General features: G+C 47.0%; 1 protein-coding gene across 1 annotated transcript in view; it reads left to right on the forward strand.

Moving 5' to 3' along the window:
• NCK2 (NCK adaptor protein 2) overlaps positions 1–22,084 on the forward strand; it is a 137,935-nt gene that overhangs the window by 56,550 nt on the left and 59,301 nt on the right. Inside the window, exon 2 of the mRNA XM_068564336.1 lies at positions 8,290–8,472. The gene's annotated coding sequence lies outside the window, so the exon portion shown is untranslated. The remainder of the gene's footprint in view (positions 1–8,289; positions 8,473–22,084) is intronic.

Consider the following 22,084-nt stretch of genomic DNA (forward strand, 5'->3'; position numbering starts at 1 on the left):
ACAGGCAGGGGGGACCCTTTCCGTCTCTGGAATGTGTGGTTGGAACACGCCGGTTTCAGCTCTTGCACGTCACCTGAAGATACCTTGTGTTTTGCTGAGTTGTAACTCTGAGTAATGGATCACAAGGTACAGGGGAGATTTATCTTATTCCCTGACTGTCCTGTCTCTGCTTGCACATTTTCACGGAACAAATTACATGCATGGAGACGGTGGTGAATTTCAGGGTTTACCGATTTCAGGGTGTCCTGCCTAAGGGGTTGGTCAGGGAAATGATGAATTCGGAGAAGGCTTGAAATCTCGTCTTGATTCTGTTTCCTCTGTGCACCGAATGGCATGGTGGAGCCCAAGTTTGTCATTTCACTGCGTGCGTAAATGAATGGATCTCAGCTTTTCTTTGACGCGTGCAGGGCGTCAGGATTATCTAAGGAGACCTGGCTGCAGGAGGGCGTGGGCTTTCTTTCTGCCAGATGATCGTTGAAATGTTTCCTTTGTGCCCAGTTGAAAAGCTGGGCATGTAGATTTTCATGCTCTTGTTGGGTTTCAGCTCTGGAAGTGCTTACACAGCTAATCTGGCATTGGCAATTATTTCCACTTCAAACTCAGCAGGAGGCTCTTTGGGGATATTCGGACAGAAATGACTTAATTGGATTTCAGCCCAGACACAGTATTTAAATGGCTTTATGGATGACATCAATTGGGCAGCTGCCGTGGGAAGTCATCTATACATTTTTGAGCTTTAGAGTTTAGAAGTCCTCTTTGATTCATTCAGTCTGTCTCATTGGCTTCTTGCTAATTTATATAGTAAATGAAATACTCAAGAAATATAAATTTGTAGCAATAAAATGAAGACATATGGCTCGTAAGCAGAGCCATCATTTGGTTTTGGCAGAGATGTGCTGCTTTCTGTGTTGAAGGCTCCGTGTTGATACTGAAGGGCTGGTTCAGGTAGTTGTGTAAGGGATTTGGGGTCTCTTGGTTTGAAGTTTGGGAGAAGAGGCTTCTGGACTCTGGGGCGCTGAGTGGGCCAGGCATTGCACAGTAGTTGCATCAGATCTTACAGATATCACTGAGGAAGTGGAAATTTATTGGATGATGAATGTCTGATAAGAGTCATTTTGCCGAGAGCCTGCCATGTTGCCGAGAGCCATATGGACACCAGCATGTGGACGTCCCTTCCTAGAAGCACTTGTCTCTGCACAGCCTTTAAAAGGGGAGTTTGGTTATAAAAGAGCGATGGCTACAGGAATGGAGGACATTTCCTGTAGAACATTCCAGAAGATGGGGTGGTTGAGTTCATTCCTGGGCGATGAGTTGGATTTGGCTGGACAGTGGTTTTGGGAGACTGGAGGTGGGAAGGCTGTTCTCCGGGTGGCGGAAGAAGTAGCAGACATGAAGGCACAGAATTGTGAAAGCAGCTGGCATTTGGGGAAAATGTGGGTGAATACACTTTGACCATTTTCAGAATATTCAAAAGCCCCCTAAATATACTTTAAAAACACAGTGACATTAAAATTTCTATTCAGTTGGAATAATCGTAAATTTGTTCTCTGAAAGTTACATTTTTATAACTATTAGCCTTTTTTTTTAATGGGAAAATTTAATTTGTTCAACTCCCTTTTCATTCTATACGTTGTGGAATTTTTATGGAATACATCTATGGGATACTGTAATCTACATGAGCATCAACCCTACACAAAAATGGGGGAAACACATCACGTTGACTCATTACCCATCAGAAGTGAAGTAGGGCAATGTGAAGTGAGGTGCTTTTTCACAGTTTCTTAGGCCCAAATCCATTCTGCAGGAGGCTTCTCAGTTACCAATAATTTATAAAATTAAAAAAAAAAGCCAACCTTCCCACGAAATCTTTCCCGACCTTTTGCTGCAAAGCTTAATAGTTCTGCCCTCCCAGGGGCTGCTCAGATGCCAAAGGTCATGCATGGGCCATTCCCGGTCTTTTTTTCCCATCACCTTCATCTAATTGCTGTAAAAACCTGTCCTCCACACTCATGGTGAGAGGCCTGTTCTGTTTCTTAAAAGGCCGGCGATGTGATGTGACCTGGGACACAGGTGGGTGTGTGACACGCCAGATCCCTGGAGCCCTGTAATCCACGTTGTCCTCGCAGCCTGCTCAGCGATGGGAGGGAGGGAGGGGTGGGCTCCCCGTGTCCGGCCGGGCTTCTGGCAGAGGACGGAGTGGAGGAGGGAAGGGAAGGGAGGACAGAGTTGATCTCACAGCTTCCATCTTCATTACCCGAGTGAGACACAGTGTGAACGTGTTCCAGAAAAGAATCCAGTTAAAAGTAAAATTATACCTCCCCCCTGATTCCACCCCACAAGTTTATTAGTTGTAACCCCTCTTGGCACACCCTGGTCTGGGCTTCTTGCCTGCTTTCCAAGATTCTATTTTTAAAAAGTGTGTGTGTGTGTATGTGTGTATGGCCTTTCTTGCAGTTTCCCTCATTCTTTCAGTCCTTCATCCCCCAAAGGTTAGGGACGTGAACTTCAGCAAAATAATCAAAATAGTGCTTCCAGAGACTCACAGTAAGACCGGCCATTTGGATCACCTGGTGTCTAAGTTATCTCGGATGAGAATTCAGTGTCTCTGTGTGTGTCTTTCTTCCTTTCTGCCTGTCTTTCCTTCTGTCTGTCGTTTGCAACAAAAGGGGTTTTATTCTAGTGTGTTTTTGTGTTGAAGGTTTATTTTGGTCAGCATGCTTTTCATTAGTGGTGTAATTACCTGGGCAACAATGAAATCCTGCAGACACTTCATAAAGAACACGGGTGACCCTTTTAAAATGTTTTATGTAATTAGACTGTCTAGTTATGGCGTTGAGATGTACACACACACACACACACACACACACATATGTATGTATGCTGATTCTGAAAACTACGGTTTGGGTTAGTGGAAAGAGCTTAAGACAAATACCTATCAGGACTTTTGGAGGATGGGGGACTATTTTATTTAAGAGGCTGACATCAACTATATACACAAAAGCTTACAAACCATCAGAACTGGTGTTACTGATGTCATTCCTCTCTGCTAGAATTCTGAGGCGGCGACTATAAAATTTAAGTCCATATTAAGATTTGCGTTATGACTTCCTTGTCATGGTATTTCAGATAAGCTTTAGTACATTTTTGGTACCACATCATCGATTTTGGATAATTCTCACGTCCACTCCCATGTGCTGATCTCACAGCTACAGGTTGGAGCAGAGGGACCCTCGTCAAGGAAGAGGACACAGAGGCGCAGGACCACCGGGACGTGTGGGGGCTGAGCCGGGCCTGGGACCCACGGCCTTGTGCCACTCTGGTCCCAGTGCGCGTGGCTGACCCACTGTGGGCAGTTTTGTTCTCCGTCCTGGAAGGCTTGTCTCCCTCAGGCTGTCCACAGAGTTAGAAACTCGTGCTTTTTTTGCCCCGTTTCTTTTTTAAAGAGGAACTTAATTAATTAATTAATTAATTTGTTTTTGGCTGTGTTGGGTCTTCGTTTCTGCACGAGAGCTTTCTCTAGTTGCAGCGAGTGGGGGCCACTCTTCATCGCGGGCCTCTCGCCATCGCGGCCTCTCTTGTTGCGGAGCACAGGCTCCAGACGCGCAGGCTCAGTAGCTGTGGCTCATGGGCCCAGTTGCTCCGCGGCACGTGGGATCTTCCCGGACCAGGGCTCGAACCCGTGTCCCCTGCATTGGCAGGCAGATTCTCAAACCACTGCGCCACCAGGGAAGCCCCTGCCCCGTTTTTATTAATCAACGTCTGATCCACAGATACAATCAACTGATAACCAGTGTTATCGTTTAAAATCGATTCCAGCCCATTGCGGAAAAATTTGATGGCTTCCTTTTCAGGACAGCTTTATCTTGAGTAAGAGTCCTAATTTCGGCGGGACCTCCTGACATGTGGAACCCCGCATCTGGCCGTCAGCACTGAGGCCTGGCGGGGCCGCTGCGCGAGGGGTGATGAGAGGTGGGTGGGTCCTCTCCCTGGAAGCCCGGATGTCAGATCCAGAAGCGTTTTCTAAGCGGCCCGGTGTCCGTCCACACGAGGCAGGAACCAGGGTTCATCTTCAGCCAGGTCATTCACGGAGACTTTAGTGTAGCTCTGTTCCGTGTCTGAAACCAGCATTCTCCCACTCGAATCAAGTTTTCCACCAAGTCGTTGAGTAGATGTGAAACACAGCCAGTTCTGCGGGAGGTCAGCGAGGCCATGCTGGCCCAGGTGGGCCTGCTCAGGGGGCGATCCTGGTGTTCATTCTGAGCTGGGCGACCACCTGGGCCACCGAGGGGTCTGGTCTGGAGAGTGGTGTCCCATTGGGATGGGGAAGAGGCCGAAGAAAGGGCCTATAATAATCATGGCTTGTTTTTTCTTTTTAATAAAAGAAAAAAGACATTTGCCTTTAGCTCTGTCTGCAGATCAGGGGTCTGGGTGGTTCCCTGGGTGTGTTTTGCATAAACTATGAGGTTCAGTCATGATGGTCACCTGCTGTAACCTGGGAGTCTTCAGCTTGTGTGCAGTGTTCAACAGTCAGATAATGTTACTCAGTCATTTTTTTTTCTGCATTGACATCTAAGAGAAACAGTACCTTTGTTTTTATTTATTTATATAATTTATTAAAAAAAATTTTTGTTGAGGTATAGTTGATTTACAATGTTGTGTTAATTTCTGCTGTACAGCAAAGTGACACAGTTATACACATACATATGTTCTTTTTTTATGTTTTTTTCCATTATGCTTTACCCCAGGACATTGAATATCGTTCCCCGTGCTGTACAGTAGGACCTTCTTGTTATCCATCCTATAGAGAATAGTTTACATCTAGTAACCCCAAACTCCCACTCCATCCCTCCCCCACCTCTCCTCCCCCTTTCTCAAATTAAGGTGGTGTGTGTGGTCATGGGCTTGAGTCTTGGAAGCCGTGTGATGCTGTCCCTCCCTGATTTGAGGGGCTGAAGCAGGGCCCCCCAGCCTGGCAGACACTCCAGACAGATGGTGGCGACGGATGACCTTTGCCCGAGTCTCGAGGTTCTGGCCCTTTCGTGGTGATCTTCGTGGGGAGAAAGAGCCAGGCAGGGCTTTGCAGTCAGACAGGCCTGGGCTCGAATCCTGGCTGTGGCCTGAGGGTCTGGTGCTTTCGTTCCTGAGCTGATGGTCAGGTGTGTCTCCCAGGGTTGCCGTGAAGGTGGACGACGCTTTGGTGAAGGTGGAGCCAGCAGGGCTGTGTCCTCTGGGACCTGTCCAAGCGCTTCTCCCCAGCCTGCTCCTCTGTTTCTGCGAGTCAGGAGGAGGGAGGCTGGTCTCTGCAGGGAGCCTTTTGGGGATTCTAGTCCCCTGGGCAGTTCGGCCAGTTGGGAAGTGGGCAGGGCAGCGTGTCCAGTGACCTTGGGCCTCAGCAGAAGGGCACGGGCCTCTCATTAACCCCGAAGACTCCACTGCAGGGAAGCCCGTTAGTGATGGACGCCAACACTGGACGGCCACACGCACGGAGGTTCGGAGGAGACTGCCCAGGCTCCCCAGAAGACCAGCTGGGGCAGGCACCCTGTGGCACTGGGAGTTCAGGCTGGGCTGGGACGGCTGGCTCGGGCGTCCAGAAGCCAGGCCCGTGGGGACAGACGGTGCTGCTCGGGGGACAGCCACCCCGGGCACCCTCGCCGGTGTGGGCACTCAGCCGAACGGCCCCCGAGGCTGTGGAGAGCCCCAGGTCGGGCCTGGGCTTTCCAAAACATAGTTGAGAAAAACAAAACCTCATTGTTGCAGGGAATTCAGATAATCGCGTGGATTTTGCATTGGTAAAGTGATTGGGGTCCAGATCAATGTGGAGAACGAGGTGCGTTTGGTATTCGTGTTAATTCCTTTCCACTCCTTCCTCCTCCTCTCTTATTTCTGTGGGGAGATGCAGGTGATGCTAGTGGAGAAATATCTTTATAGACGAGCATGCACCGTTCCACGTGTCCCCTCCCGCCTGAGCGGGCTGTGTGGCGTCCTTGAGTGACCTCTTGGGTGAGGGCCTCCGCGGTCCCAGTGACCTTGAACCTGGCAGTGTTTGCAGTCGGAGGTGGTTTTCTGCACAAAAGTGTACGCTTTCCTGATGGATTTGATGACAGGTTGTAATGAAGACCTGATCTGAAATGCTCATCCTTAACAGAGGTTTTGAATAAGCCCATAACCCACGTTAAGCATGGTAGCGGAAAGACTGCATGCAGACCCAGCAAGAGAGCGGTTTTGGTCTCTGTGTTCATTTCTGTCTAAGGTGTGTGCTTCGTTCATTGACGCTTCGTCAGTGAAATGCTTTTCTCAAGGAAAACGCTGCCCCTGCATCTCCCACAGTCAGTCCCCAGGTGGCCAGGGCATCTTTACGTGAACTTGAAGCGGAGCCTCTGGTTGGGGCTTCTCCGTTCGCTCAGATCCTGCACCTTTGTCTGGCTTTTCCGCCACACCGAGTGTCAGAGGACCGGGCTTCCAGAGCCAGGCCATCGTGCTTTTTGCACTGGGAGGGTAAATTCTCCGGCACTAAGTTTGCTACTGGTGCGGTGGGTTTAGAGCTTTGGAGGCCTGCATTCCTCACTCTAAAGCCTACTAAGGAGAGCCTTTCACCTCTCTGAGATCGTTAAGCCCCGTGTAATTAAAGTGGGTGTTAATATCTAAGCCGGGTGGTTATTGGGAGGGTTAAATAACACCCCCCGTGAGAGCATTGTGCACGCGGAGAGCAACCCAGACAGCCCTTCAGAGGCCCACGGGCATTGGCTTGGGGAGATCTGACTCAGGCATGTTCACTTTCCAATGAAAAATTTAAAACTACAACTTAAGTCCAGAAGGACCCATGAAAATGCTAATACAGCGCTGGTGCTTGCGGGGGCAGCTGTGTTTAGCTGGTGACTTTCTCCAGTAAACGGCACGTGTAAGGCCCGCAGTGAGAAACCAGAATCCTTGGTCAGGACCCCCAAGTCCAGATACCAGAACGTCTATTTCTGCAGAACCTGTCGTGTTACTGTAAACGCTTGGCAGGGAGAAGGGCGCCGTCATCCTGTTGTATGTCTAACATCTTGTCCCGATCTCGTATCCCCGCTGTGTTTGCCCAGTGCCTTGTCTTGTGTTAAATCGTACGTTTAAAAAGAATCATGCAAGCCCTTAAAATAATGCCAGAGAATGCATAAAGAGGAATTCGTTTTTTAATCAAAATTTATGAACTTGCCTTATAACATTTTTATGAGAGCCGTACTTGAATTATCCTTTTCTATTTGACTAAAATAGAATTCGACTTTTCTGTGGGGTATTTAACGTTTTGGGTCATCATCATGCCGGGGATGAATTAATAGATCTTGTCTGAGTGAACTGTCAGGACGGATCCCTTCTGGGTCTGAAGTGTAATTAAAGATGACAGTGAACCCCCTCGGAGGTCCACAGAGCCTCTGGGTCCCCTGAAATGATAGGTTGGGACTGAAAATGGTTACCCAGGTGTGGTGGCCATGAGGTGACAGCAAGCTCCACGGCCAGGAGGGAGGGGACTGCGGGTCCCCTCTGTCAGCTCCTCGGCTTGACTTCCTTGTAGTTTCGGGATGCTGTCCTCAGCTTCCTGCAGGGATTTTTAAAATTTTTATTGGAGTAGAGTTGATTTACAATGTTGTGTTAGTTTCAGGTGTGCAGCAAAGTGAATCAGTTATACACATACAATATATCTATTCTTTTTCAGATTCTTTTCCCATAGAGGTCATAACAGAGTATTGAGCAGAGTTCCCTGTGCTGTACAGTAGTTCCTTGTTAGGTATCTATTTTATACAGAGTAGTGTGTGTATGTTCACCCCAATAAGCACAAAGCTGTGGGTTGGGGGGAAGGGGTGCATCTCTCTCAGTGAACGGCCAGTGCAGGAGATGGAGTCTCTAAATGATAGCCACGCTCTGTAATTCTTCTCCCTAATTAGGCTCCCAGACAGGCTTTTTGAATTTCCACTTGGCAACCGCTCTTTTCTTTCCGGCAGTCTCTGAGGCCATGGGCAGGGGCATTGGGGCGAGGGGGCTGGGAGATATCTGGGAGCTTAGGTCCCTCGGCTATGGCCAGGGGTCCCCAACCCTCCCAGCCTCTGCCTCCGAGCCGGCCCGGGGCCTGGAAGGTGGAGCAGGGTGAGGGCGTTTCTGATTGGGTTGAGGTCAGTAAATATAAAGCACCTGTTTTCTGGGGTCTATTAAAAATAATGGTTTCAGGCAAATAAATAATCAGTTATCTCTCAAGCAGTGACTTAAAATCAGACAAGCAAGCGGTCCTAATAGACGGTTCTTTCTGTTTCTTTTCAGATTTCCTATGTTCCTTTTCTACAAGTGATTTCCCAGATCATCGTTCTCCGCTGAGGTTTGAGTTGGATTTGAGAATTTGGAGAATTCCTGCGGCTTGGTGACTTCGGGGGCGCTGTCAGTTGAAGAATTCACTCGTTGAGGAGCTCCGTGTCGTGCGTCCTCTCTCCTGACTGAGTGCCGAAGGTGAGTGCGGCTTCCTGCCTAAAACAGACGGGAGGACTTGCTGCTTTTGCCTCAGATGCTCGCTCTGCATTAGTAGAATGGCAATAAAGGTAGCTGTGATTTGTTGAGCCTCGTAAAATGTAAGTTTCCAACGGATCTGGTTCAAAAATCAGGCTCACCGTTCCTGCTTTGGCACGTGGTGGCATCAGGTAGCTAGGAAGCAGGACAGTGGGCACCTCCAACCTGTGAGCCACCCCCAGCGCCTCTGCTCCTGGGCCAGACAGGTAGTCTTGGGTCTGGAGGAGCCGGGCCTCCTGTGTGCCGCCTGGGCCGGTGGCGGGGGCGGGGGGTGTGGTCCAGGATATACAGGAGCTGTCTTCAGGGTGAGCTCTGTCTAGTGAAGCCTTCTTTCCAATTTGGATGCTGGGAAGATAAGTCTGCATCAAAACAAGCAAATAGATAAGGATTCTGAGGAAGGGTTTGTATGAGAAATCTGTTCGTGCGTTAAAATAAGATTGTGCCTGTGATACAGCATGTGGATTGAGATCATAGCAGACACTGGACAAAAGCACGTGTTGTAACAGACATTTCTCAGCCCTAACAAAGGGTTTGGGACATTTGATTTAGATTATAAGAGATGCTGTCTAATGGTTCAGTTCATCTGGGGTCCCAGCTCTGACTGGGCAGTAGAAGTGCTTTATGAGAAGGTCCAATTTCACCTCCAGAGTGTTGCCCCGAAGTGTAGGGGTAACACCCAATTTATGAGCTTTCCTTCAAAACCTTATTTTGCTTCTATTATTCACAAATTGCTTTGAACTATCCTTTTTCTTTTTAAAAATTTTTATTTTACATTGGAGTGTAATTGATTTACAATGTTGTGTTAGTTTCAGGTGTACAGCAAAGTGATTCAGTCATATATATATGACTGAATATATATACACACACACACATACCCACCTTTCCCCTTTGGTAACCATAAGTTTGGCTTTAAACTATTCTTGAACGTATAACTTTGGACCATAAAATCTCTTGGTTTGATTGCTGTAGATTTATTAGTTTAATATAAGTTAGAATTTTCCTTCATTTGGTCTAAAACTACTACTAAAATTTTTGTAAGTCAGGTTTTTCTCCTCAACCACTTTTTTTTTTTTTTTTTTGGAACCAGCTTGATTTCAATTACGTTCCCCTTTGATGTGTGGTGAGCACAGGGCATGGAATCAATATGTAGTGTTTCATAGGCTAAGATGATGAATTCTCCTTTATGATTTCCTTGGAGCAAACGACAGTCTCTCACCTGTTTAAAGGGGGGAGGCGTCCATTATGATTTCCAGGTCTGGGTCCTGGTTTGGAATTGAGAGCCTAGAGCTCATCTCAGCAGCTGATCCAAGCCCTCCCCCTTACTGTGTCCCCGTAAGTGATCCTGAGGTCCCCCTTCCCCCAGGACATTGCTGGTTTTCACTGGCTTTACATCCCCCCAGGCGCTGGTCGGACCCTCCAAGGTTTCTCTTCCAGACCTTATACGGGTGGAACGCCTTTGGGTGTTACATGTCTAATCCTGGGAGGTTTCCATTACATAAAAAAGTCTTGGCTATAACCATTCAATTTTTTCAATAGCCATTGAAGTGGAACCTTTTAAAACTTGGTCGTTTATAAATGCAGTCACGTATTAATCAGTTTGTCAGATTTAATGGGAATATAAACTAGGAATTAGCACAAATTCTGGAATCTGGTCATCAGAATTCTTTAGTGATTCATCAGTCACGGAGTCTGACACGTCTTCTTTAGAAGGTCTTGGTCATGGGTGACGTGAATAGACTCTCAGTGACTGTCAGGGTCCTCTTCCAGAAAGTGGTGAGTCGGGGAAGTCACACGCTTAATTGGGGCAGTATATTCTGCACAGGTGCCCAGGAGAAGTCTGTTACCATCACACAAACAAGAGTCGATGCCTGGGTACCACTAGATGGACAGTCATACGTAGATTATCACGCGGATATACTTACAAAAATATTTATATGCACGTAATTTTAAACAAATACTCCTATAAGTTTATGAGAGCCACACCAAAGCCCTGATTTACTTATTAAAAATTACTTTCGTGGTTTTGAAAACTGTCCAGTGGGAAAACCACTAGGGCTGTCCATTCGTGTAATAAATATTGACTGTGAGCACAGCTGGATTCTGGGCTGTTTTTCCTGCAGTGACTGTTTTAGCAGCTACAAAAATAGATGAAATACAGTTCCGGACTCTCTTTCTCGTGGCCTTGTGGGATGGGGCACGACCCTGATGGCTCTGGGGCTCTGGTGACAGCTGCAGTCAGGCTCTTAGAGCAAGTTTCAGGTGCCCGAGGCAGGGTAAACTGAGTGAGTTTTAAAGAAGGGGGGAGTGGGGCTGAGGCATCATGGATCCCGTGGCACAGGGCAGGCTGGGTGGCTTAGCGGGTAAGCGGTCTCCACGTCGTTTAAGCAGTAACGGGTGGGAACCCGCACGTGCTGCTGGGTCAGGGGTCTTGGATGTGCCCGCAGGAGAAGTGACGGCTTGGTCAGCCTGTCACTTGCCCTGTCCTGGAAAGAAAGGAGAGCAGTGCCGACCTGGTAAAGTGCTACGTGAGGGGTCAGCCTCGGAAGCGTTTCCCCGCTGCCGGGCACCCCAAGTTGGTGCCGTCTCAGCCCGCCTACCCCTGGCGCTGGGCTGAGGGGAGCGGTCTTGGGGAGGGATGTCTGAGCTGCATCTCAGGGTGAGCTGAGGGGGTCCCTGAGCCCCCTGTGTCCAGGGGCTGCATTTCCCTGCCCTGTATTCTTGTCTCCCAGCTCACTCCTCCCTGCCCTCCCCGACACACACACACACACACACACACACACACACACACACACACACACACACACACACACACACACACACACACACACACACACACACACACACACACACACACACACACACACACACACACACACACACACACACACACACACTGAAGTTACGGACTTCAGAACTCCCTGGCTTGACTTTGCCTGCAGGGGGAGTGGAGCTCATGGGAGGAGGGTGGCCACACACCCCTTCCTTTTCCACTGGAATGAACTTGACAATGTATAGTCTGTGCCTAATTCTTCCCTGGATAACTGAACACTGAGTGTGATTCACTGTCGTGGGAAGCTGGCTGGTGTTTCCTGGGGATGGAGGATGTGAACAGCATCATATGCTGTACGGAAGATTGTTTATCTTTTGAAAATCTACTTGGAGGCTTTTCCGGGAGAGAAGCCTGGTGAGTGGAAGGACGTGGGCGTCATGGGGGGAAGACGGTGCGTAGGGGACAAGACTTACGGGTAGAGGAAAGTAATCGAGACCTGGATTGCAGACTGTGCCGGTTGCTGATGTGAATACCCAAAAGGTAAATGTGAGCGTAGGCATCATTTTCGACCTTTATTGAGGGGTAATTGACAAATAAAATTGTAAGATATTTAAAGCGTACATTGTGCTGATTTGATACGCGTATGCATTGTGAAAGGGTCCCCCCATCTAGTTAATTAGCACACCCATCACTTCACATATTTATTCTTTTTTAAAAATGAGAACAGTTCGGTTCTCCTCTCTTAGCAAATCTGAATTATTTAGTAGTGTTATCAGTTGTAGTCACCATGTTTTACATTAGATCCTCAGACCTTATTCGTCTTAGAGCTGAAATCTTTTTACCAGCCTCTCCCTGTTTCCTCCACCCCCCAGCCCATAGCAGCCACTTTTTTACTCCCTGTTTCTGTGACTTAGACTTATAAAAAAATTCCAGATGTAAATGCTACCGTGCATTGTCTGTCTTTCTCTGTCTGGCTTATTTCACTTAGCCTAATGCCCTCAAGGTCTGTCCATGTTGTCACAAATGGCAGAATTTCCTTCCTTTTTGTGGTTGAACAGTATTCCTGTGCGTATGTATGTGTGTTTACACGCATATACATACCTATGTATCGCATCTTCTTTATCCATTCATCCACTGATGGACACTTAGGTTGTTTCCATATCTTGGCTTTCATGGCTAATGCTGTAGTGAACATGGGGGTACAGATACCGCTTCCAGATCCTGTTTTCATTTCCTTTTTATAGATACCCAGAAGTAGGATTATTGGATCACATGATAGTTCTGTTTTTAATTTTTTTGAGGAACCTCCGTACTGTTCTCCATAGTGGCTGCACCAATTTGCATTCCCACCAACAGTGCGAGAGTGTTCCCTTTTCTCCACACCCTCATCAGACACTTGTTATCTCCTGTCCCTTTGATGATGGCCACTCTGACAGGTGTGAGGTGATATATGATTGTGGTTTTGATTTGCATTTCCCTGATGATTAGTGATGTTGAGCACCTTTTCATGTGCCTGTTGGCCATCTGCACATCTCTGCAAAAATGTCCTCTGCATATTTTTTAATCTGATTGTCTTTTTGCTGTTGAGTTGTATGAGTTCTTTATATATTTTGGATATTAATCTCTTATCAAGTATATGATTTACAAATATTTTCTCCCAATTCGTTGGTTGCCTTTTCACTCTGTTGATGGTTTCCTTTGCTGTGCAGACGCTTGTTACTTATTTTTGCCTTTGCTTTTGGTGTCAAATCCAAAAAATCATCACAAGAGAGTTGTCAAGGAGCTTATTACCCCCTGTGTTTCCTTTTTAGGAGTTTTATGCTTTCAGGTCTTATGTTCAAGTCTTTAATCCATTTTGAGTTGATTTTTGTGTATGGTGTAAGATAGTGGTCCAGTTTCATTCTTTTGCATGTGGCTGTCCAGTTTTTCCAACACCATTTATTGAACAGACTGACCTTCCCCATTGTATGTTCTTGGCACCTATGTCGTAAACTAAGTGCCCACATTAGGCCAATTAAGTGACCTTATTTCTGTGTTCTCTATTCTATTCTATTGATCTCAAGGTCTGTTTTTATGTCAATACCATACTGTTTTGATTACTATAGTTTTGACTATACAGTTGACCCTTGAACAACTTGGGTTTGAACGGTGGGGGTCCACTTTTACTCCAATTTTTTTCAATAGTAAATACGACAGTGCTGCACTTTCCATGGTTGGTTGAATCCATGGATGTGGAACTGCAAAGACAGCAGAACTGTGGATCCAGAGGGCCAACTATAAGCTCTAAGTGGATTTTTGATTGCCCCTAACCCCTGCATTGTTCAAGGGTCAATGGCAGTTTGAAATCAGGGAGCGTGATGTCTCCAGCTTTGTTCTTCTTTCTCAAGATTACTTTGACTATTCAGGGTCTTTTGTGGTTCCATACAAATTTTGAGATAGTTTTTTCTATTTCTGAGACAAATGCCATTGGAATTTTGACAGGGATTGCATTGAGTCTGTAGATTTCTTTGGATAGAATGGACATTTTAACAATGTTAATTCTTCCAATCCACGAGCATGGAAAATCTTTCCATTTATTTGTGTTTTCTTCAGCTTCTTTTTATCAGTGTCTTATCGTTTTCAGTATACAAGTCTTTCACCCTCTTGGTTAAATTTATTTCTAGGTATTTTATTCTTTTTGATACAGTTGTAAATGGGATTGTTTTCTTAGTTTCTCTTTCTGATAGTTCATTGTTAGTGTATAGACACAACTGATTTTTGTATCTTTCAACTTTACTTAATTCATTTGTTCTCACAGTTTTTTGGTGGAGTCTTTAGGGTTTCCTTTAGGGTTTTTGATATTATGATGCATAATATCATGTCATCTGCAAATATAGACTGTTTTACTTCTTCCTTTTTGATTTGGGTCCCTGTTATTTCTTTTTCTTGTCTGATTGCTGTGGCTAGAACTTCTAATACTGTGTTCAATAAGTGACAAGAGTGGGGATCCTTGTCTTGTTCCTGCTCTTAGAAGAAATGCTTTCAGCTTTTCACTGTTGAATATGTTGTTCACTGTGGGCTTGTCATATATGACCTTTATTATGGTGAGGTATGTTCCCTCTATACCCACTTTGTTGAGTTTTTATCATGAATGAATATTTGTCAAATGCTTTTTATGCACCTATTGAGATAATCATATGATTTTTGTCCTTCGTTGTGTTAATGTGCTGTATCATGTAGATTGATCTGCAGGTATTGAACTATCCTTGGTTCCTGGGGTAAATCCCTCTTGATCATGGTATATGATCTTTTAATGTGCTGTTGAATTCAGATTCCTAGTATTTTGTTCAGAATTTTTTGCATCTATGTTCATCAGGGGCTGTAGTTTTCTTGTAGCGTTCTTGGTTTTGGTATCAGGGTGATGCTGACCTCTTTTTTTTTAATTATTTATTTATTTTTGGCTGCGTTGGATCTTCGTTGCTGTGCGTGGGCTTTCTCTAGTTGTGGCGAGTGAGGGCTACTCTTCATTGCAGTGCATGGGCTTCTCATTTAGGTGGCTTCTCTTTGTGGTGGAGCACGGGCTCTAGGCATGCAGCTTCAGTAGTTGTGGCACACGGGCTCAGTAGTTGTGGCTTGCGGGCTCTAGAGCACAGGCTCAGTAGTTATGGCACACGGGCATGGTTGCTCTGCGGCATGTGGGATATTCCCAGACCAGGGCTCGAACCCGTGTCCCCTGCATTGGCAGGCGGATTCTTAACCACTGTGCCACCAGGGAAGCCGATGCTGACCTCTTAAAATGAGTTTGGAAGTGTTCTCTCCTCATTTTTTGGGAATAGTTTGAGAAGGATTGGTACTAATTCTTCAATTGTTTGATAGAATTCACCAGTGAAGCCATCTGGTCCTGGACTTTTGTTTGTTGGGAGGTTTTTGATTATTGAGTCAACCTCCTAATAACTGGTATGTTCAGATTTTTTATTTCTTCATAATTCAATCTTGATAGGTTTGATGTTTCTAGGAATTTATCTGCTTCTGGTATGTCCAATTTGTTGGCGTATAATTGTTTATAGTAATCTCTCACGATCCTTTTTATGTCTGTGGTATCAGACGTAATGTCTCCTCTTTTTTTTTTTTTTTTCCTGATTTTGTTCGTTTGAGTCCTCTCTTTTTTCCTAGGTGAGTCTAGCTAAAGGTTTGTCTATTTTCTTTATCTTTTGAAAAAAAACAGCTCATAGTTTTATCAGTCTTTTCTATGATCTTTTTAGAGTCTATTTCATTTATTTCTGCTCTGATTTCTATACTTCCTTCTACTAACTTTGGGCTTCATTTGTTCTTTTTCTAGTTCCTTGAGGTGTAAAGTTGGTTGTTTATTTGGGATCTTTGTTTTTTCTTAATGTGGGTTTTTATCACTCTGAACTTCTCTTAGAACTGCTTTTAATGCATCCCATGAGGTTTGGTCTATTGTATTTCCATTTTCACTTGTCTCGAGGTTTTTTTTTTTATTGAAGTATAGTTGATTTACAATATTATATTAGTTTCAGGTATACAACATAGTGATTCAATATTTTTATACATTATACTCCATTTAAATTTATTACAAAATAATGGCTATGTTTTCCTGTGCTGTGCAATATATCCTTGTTGCCTCTACATAGCTGTTTGTACCTCTTAATGTCTCAAGATGTTTTTTTATTTCTTCTTTGACCCATTGGTTGTTCAGTAACATGCTATTTAATTTCCACATATTTGTGAATTTTCCAGTTTTCTTCTTGTAACTGATTTCTAGTTTTACACCATTGTGATGGGAAAAGATGCTTGATGTGATTTCAGTCTTCTTAAATTTATTAATACTTGTTTGTGGCCTAACATGTGATATCCTGGAGAATGTTCCATGTGTGCCTTAGAAAAAATATGTATTCCGCTGCTGTTGGATGGACTGTTTTGTCAATGTCTGTTAAGTCCATCTGGTCTAGTGTGTAGTTTAAGTACAAATTTCCTCATTGGTTTTCTGTCTGGATGATCTATCCATTGTTGAAAGTGGTATATTGAAGTGCCCTACTATTATTGTATTGCTGTCTATTTCTCCCTTTAGGTCTGTTGATATTTGCTTTATATATTTAGGTGCTCTTATTTTGGGTGATAAATATTTATAACTATTACTTTCTCTTGTTGGGTCAACTCCTTTATCATTATATGATTCCCTCCTTTGTCTCTTAGTACAGTCTTTGGCTTAAAGTCTATTTTGTCTGATATAAGAATAAGCTACCCTGGGTTTCTTTTGGTTTCCATTTGCATGGACTATCTTTCCATCCCCTCACTTTCAGTCTGTGTGTGTGTCCTTAAAGGTGAAGTGAGTCTCTTGTAGGCAGCATATAGATGAGTCTTGTTTTCTATTCATTCAGCCACTCTGTGTATTTTTTTAAAATTAATTAATTAATTTATTTTTGGCTGTGTTGGGTCTTCATTTCTGTGGGAGGGCTTTCTCTAGTTGCGGCAAGCGGGGGCCACTCTTCATCGCGGTGCGCGGGCCTCTCACTATCGTGGCCTCTCTTGTTGCGGAGCACAGGCTCCAGACGCACAGGCTCAGTAGTTGTGGCACACGGGCCCAGTTGCTCTGCGGCATGTGGGATCTTCCCAGACCAGGGCTCGAACCCGTGTCCCCTGCATTGGCAGGCAGATTCTCAACCACTGCGCCACCAGAGAAGCCCCACTCTGTGTATTTTGATTGAAGAATTTAGTCTATTTACATTTAAAGTAATTATTGATAGGTATGTACTTCCCTTTTTAAAATTGTTTTCTTACTGTTTTTTAATTCTTTTGTTTCTTTTTTCACCTCTTTGTCTCTTTTCTTTGTGATTTGCTGATTTTTTTGGAGTGGTATGCTTAAATATTTTTCTCTTTCTCTTTTGTGTCTCTGTTATAGGTTTCTACTTTGTGGTTACCATGAGGCTTACATAAAACATCTTATAATAGTCTATTTTAAGCTGATAACAATTTTAAGTCTGTACGCATCATTTTCCATTCTACTATAGAAGCAGCAGTGGTTTGTTGAATTGTGCATCCAGCAGGAGAAAATAAGTTAAGCATGCCTGTCACTTTCATGCTTGTAAAAATGCTATCCCGTCATATTTCTTTTAGTAAAAGAAATTTTTATTACTTGTCTTCATATCAGCCTCAATTTTTTTTAAAAAATTAATTAATTAATTAATTTATTTATTTTTGGCTGTATTGGGTCTTCATTTCTGTGCGAGGGCTTTCTCCAGCTGGGGCGAGCGAGGACCACTCTTCATCGCCGTGCGCGGGCCTCTCACTGTCGCGGCCTCTCCCGTTGCGGAGCACAGGCTCCAGACGCCCAGGCTCAGTACTTGTGGCTCACGGGCTTAGTTGCTCCGTGGCATGTGGGATCCTCCCAGACCAGGGCTTGAACCCATGTCCCCTGCATTGGCAGACAGACCCCCAACCACTGCGCCACCAGGGAAGCCCCAGCCTCAATTTTTATAACAGCAGTTTCCCAAGGTTCATATACTAAGTAAAGTTGACTTAAATTTACTCCTGTCTTTTACCATATCCCAGCTTTTTGGTATTTTGGAGATTGCTGGTCACTCACTTTGCACCCACAGAGATTCTTTAGAAAGACTTTTCACATGCAAGACCCATTTCTCTGTCATTAAGTTTTTAGGGTCACAGCTGTTGCTGGGAGGCTAGATACATGAAAGTACCTTGTTGAGTTTCTGCCAAAATAGAAGGGACCATCCTATCCCCTTACCACCACTCCCCCTTCACTGGGACCCCTGAGGCACCTGGGGTAGGGCCTCTGCAGCTGGACTAGTTGAGTCTCTCTAGGGGCTACTGAATGTCTAGGGATGGACGTAGACTTTGATGTTGCAGTCGATATAGTGGTTAGATCTGTAATAATTGATTAAATAGTTGACCAATAGGTATTGAGCGTTGCTAAAAAAAATATTGCTGTGTTGATTCTACCACAGTTAAGCTGCTGGTGAGTCAGTGGGAGCAGCTGTAACGTACCGGGCACTGGCCAGGTGCTTGGCCCCCACTGTGTCTCCTGCAGGATATTATCTGTGGCTGGAATGCAGATCTTTTTACCCCCATTTCATAGGCAGAGACACTGAGCCTCAGGGGAGCGAAGAGGGTTGCCCAGGGTCACAGAGTGGAACCCACAAGCAGCGTTGTGTTCTGGCCCCAAGCTGCTGCTTCCAAGCCCGCGTTCCTTCTGCCGCCCGGCTCTGACCTTCCGCGGCAATGACACGGCAGCGACCTGTTATCTGCGTGCTTACCTTGAGCCTGGGACCCCTCGACGCTCTGAGAGATGAAACAACCTGGCCAAAACCCTGTGCTTGTAGGGCAGAGTGGGCTGTGAACCCACATCTTCCTGACCCAAAGCCTTTCATTCTTACTTGACCGTGAATTTTATTTATTTATTTTCCCTAGCAAAATCTCGAGCAACCGAGGAGGGTTTGGAAGCGAGCCCCTTTTGGAAACCTAAAGATGGGAGGAGGGAGGAAGGCTTTGGGAGGGGTTGGGGGGTAGGAGACAGGACCTGAATCTTCCAAAGGCCTCGGTACCTCCTGAAGACCCCAGGGCCAGCTCAGCAGCTCAAGGCCCAGCTGAAGCCAGCTCAGCAGGCCTCGGACCTGCACCTGTGCTCTTCCCAGATGTTGCCGTGTATTTGTGACTCCCAACTGACCAACTGACCTCTGAGAGGGAAGTCATCTGTGGAGGCTGAAGGACCTCCTACACTTCGTGTGTGTGGGGTCATCCCTGGGGTCCCCTGCTCTTCCCACGGCACCTGTGTCCAGAGCAAGGCTGCATAAAATCGAGATTTACTGTTTCTTTACGTAGCAGTGAAATCATCCTTTTCTGATGGTTGAGGTGACGGTCAAAGTTTAGCCAGGCATTTCTCTTTTCTGTCACAGCCGACATGCCCCAGCGGTGTGGCTTCCTCGAAGGCTGGACACAAATTAAAAACACAAAAAACAAATCCTTCCCCCCACCCCCTGCCCCCAGTTCTTTTGCTTAGGACAGATTGTAGAACTGAATTCATAACTTTGCAGTCATTTCTCCACTATTCTCTGAATTGTACCTTACAGTTTACAAAGGCATTTTCCTATAAATTCTTTCTGAGATCAGGTGATGTGGCTATGTCCCCCTCACCCCCATTTTATAAAAATTGGAAAAGAGCCAGGAGAGGTTGCTTTACTTGCCAAGACGGCCCGGCAGATGGTGACCCGTGACTCGCGGCTGCACCGGGGCTGCAGGGTGCTGACCGCACACGCGCTGTTTGCTCTCAGAGTCCCTGGACCAGGCGTGTAGACAATGCAGATGTGAGAGAGCGATTCTTAAAAACAAGCCACACCGGCCACACGGAGCTTTAAATAAAGCACTGCTGCGCTTGAGGTTCCAAAAGTAGGAGAGGTGAAGTGTTTTCCTTGGCCTCCTTCCTCCAGAAAAGCAAAACATATTCCTGCTGTGTGTTTGTGTGTATTGCCGGGTAGGGGGGTGTAGGCTTTTGAAAAGCAAACTAGACCTTGAACGGGTACATCTTTTGGAGGTGATGGATGTGTTTATTACCTTGTTTGTGGTGATGGTACCAGGTGTGTTTGCATATGTCCAAACTCACCCAGTTGTACACATTTAATACGTGCAACTCCTTGCATAGTTAAGTGTACCTCAATAAAGCTGAAAAGCGCTAAACTGCCACGGCAGGATGAGAATCCCTCTACGGACCCACCTGCAGTGCATGCTGATCTGAAGGGGGTGTGTGGCAAAGTGCAGTGCAGCCTGGTGGTCCCGGAACACCGTGGAGGGTTGGTGGTGGCCCCAGGGACCCCACCTTCCCCTGTCGCTGGCGTGTCTCAGCGCAGAAGAGCACCTTGAGCTTTAGATTTCTGCTTATCAGGGTCGACTTTCCTGTTGGCCTTTGTTATAACACCACAAGTGCGTTCTTTGGAAACTGTATGGCTCCAAGATGTTAAGATGTTTATAAAACAGGATGAATAACTCAGACCGTGAAAGATCACCGTTTAAGGAGAGAGCGACTTCTGGTGCTGTGTTAATGAACAGGATAGTAACAGAAGCAGGTTCTGAATGGAGGCCAGTACCCCTCAGTGCTTGGTGAGTGGGGAAACCATGTCCACCTGCTGGGCCCTGACTGGGGGCCAACCCCACATCTCCCTGTGAGATGGCATTTGCTTTCTGAGCCTCTCGGAGTCGACCTTGTCCCACAGTCACGTTGACATGTGAATTGGTGGGATTGGTGGAGGCTCCCTGGCCCGCCCCTGGCTCTCCCACCTTTCTGTGTGCAGACCCCCCTGGGCACACAGGGGCAAGCCGCGGTCAAGGACGGCCCAGGGCAGCCCCCCGGCCCATTGGGGAAGCAGAATGCTTCATCCACAGATGGGGTGTTTCTGCAGAACGCTGCTTTCTGCTTGAGTCCCCCAGCTCTCAGGGAATGAGTGGGAAATGGAGGGGATGCGAGACCCCCTCCCCCAGTCAGACTGGCTTTGGTTGGAGGCATTGGGGGTTTGTAGCCTGTGCTCTGAACCTGAGTTCTTGAGGTAGATTCTGTGGCACTTACAAAGGCTAAGAGGGACATGCCGTGCCCAGATGGCAAGAGCTGGGAAAGCCATCGACATCTTCCCTGTCGGTAGCCTGGGTCTGTGGGGGCCTGTTTTGTGGGAGGAGCTGCATGCTTACAGGCCACCTTCAAATGACCACATCTTATCACCCGGAAGCTCCTAATGAAGACAGTTTTGCAGAACATTGGTTATGTTTTCCCAGGGGGCAGATCCCAACTTGTGCTCGGAACAGAAGTTCCTGGAGGAAGCGTCAGGTGCGCGGTGGAGGGGCTGAGAGTCCCATCGTGTGTGTTGCCCCCTGGGCCTTAGTTTCCGGGACAGTCATGCGGAGGCACTGGGTGAGTGCTGGGTCTGTGATCCGGGCATCTAGGGACAGGACTGCAGCCAACCCCGCAGATTCTGGGCAAAGGTCAGGGTGTGCGACAGCTTAGGTCCCTCCCCAGGCGCAGCAACCTCGTGGCGCCCGTCCGCCACCTGAGTCCCACCTCCAGGAAAGGGCTCTGGGGCCTCCCTGAGCTTCAGCGGCCAAGGCTGCTGGCCCTCGTTCTCCCATTGGCCACGTGGGGCGGGCGCAGGGGGAGATGGACGCTGGATTAGGGGCTGTGGGCAGCGTGGAGAGGGACACACCACGGCCCACCTCCCTCCTCTTTCCAGAAGAGGCACACAGGCCTCGGCTGCCCCGTGCCTGCCGGCTGCACTCTGGGCTGGGCGGGCAGGTCCGGGTCTCCGGGGCTGAAAGCTCCCCGGGATTCTGAGGAGCTGGCGGAGGAGAGAACCGAGGTGTCAGTGCTTCATCAGAGACATCCCCATACCTGGTTCCCTCTGAGGGTCGTGGAGGACCTCTGAAGACACGCACCCCGGGCCCCAGCTCCAGGGACTTGAATTTGGGGACGACTCGACGTTCGTGCTTTCTCTCTGGAGCTTCCCAAGTCCTTCTGATCACCAGTTTGGAAACTGCTGACCCGGACCCTGGGTTTTGCATCCCCTGCCAGCTGGGGTGCCGCGGGGCTCGTTTGGGGCTGAGGCCTAGTGAGGTCAGAGGGAGGCGGGGGATCGGCCCCCTGGCCCTGCCGGCTCCCCTTGTGCACGTTGACCCCCGCTGTGCCCTGGGCCACCTTGAAATGTGCACTGTCCTCGCGGGGCCGCCTGGGATGCTTGGACCCCACTCCAGACCAACCTGGAGCGGGCCAAAGGGGCCTGAGCGTCTGTATGT

The sequence above is a fragment of the Eschrichtius robustus genome, chromosome 15 (assembly GCF_028021215.1).
Source record: "Eschrichtius robustus isolate mEscRob2 chromosome 15, mEscRob2.pri, whole genome shotgun sequence".
Classification (NCBI taxonomy): domain Eukaryota; kingdom Metazoa; phylum Chordata; class Mammalia; order Artiodactyla; family Eschrichtiidae; genus Eschrichtius; species Eschrichtius robustus.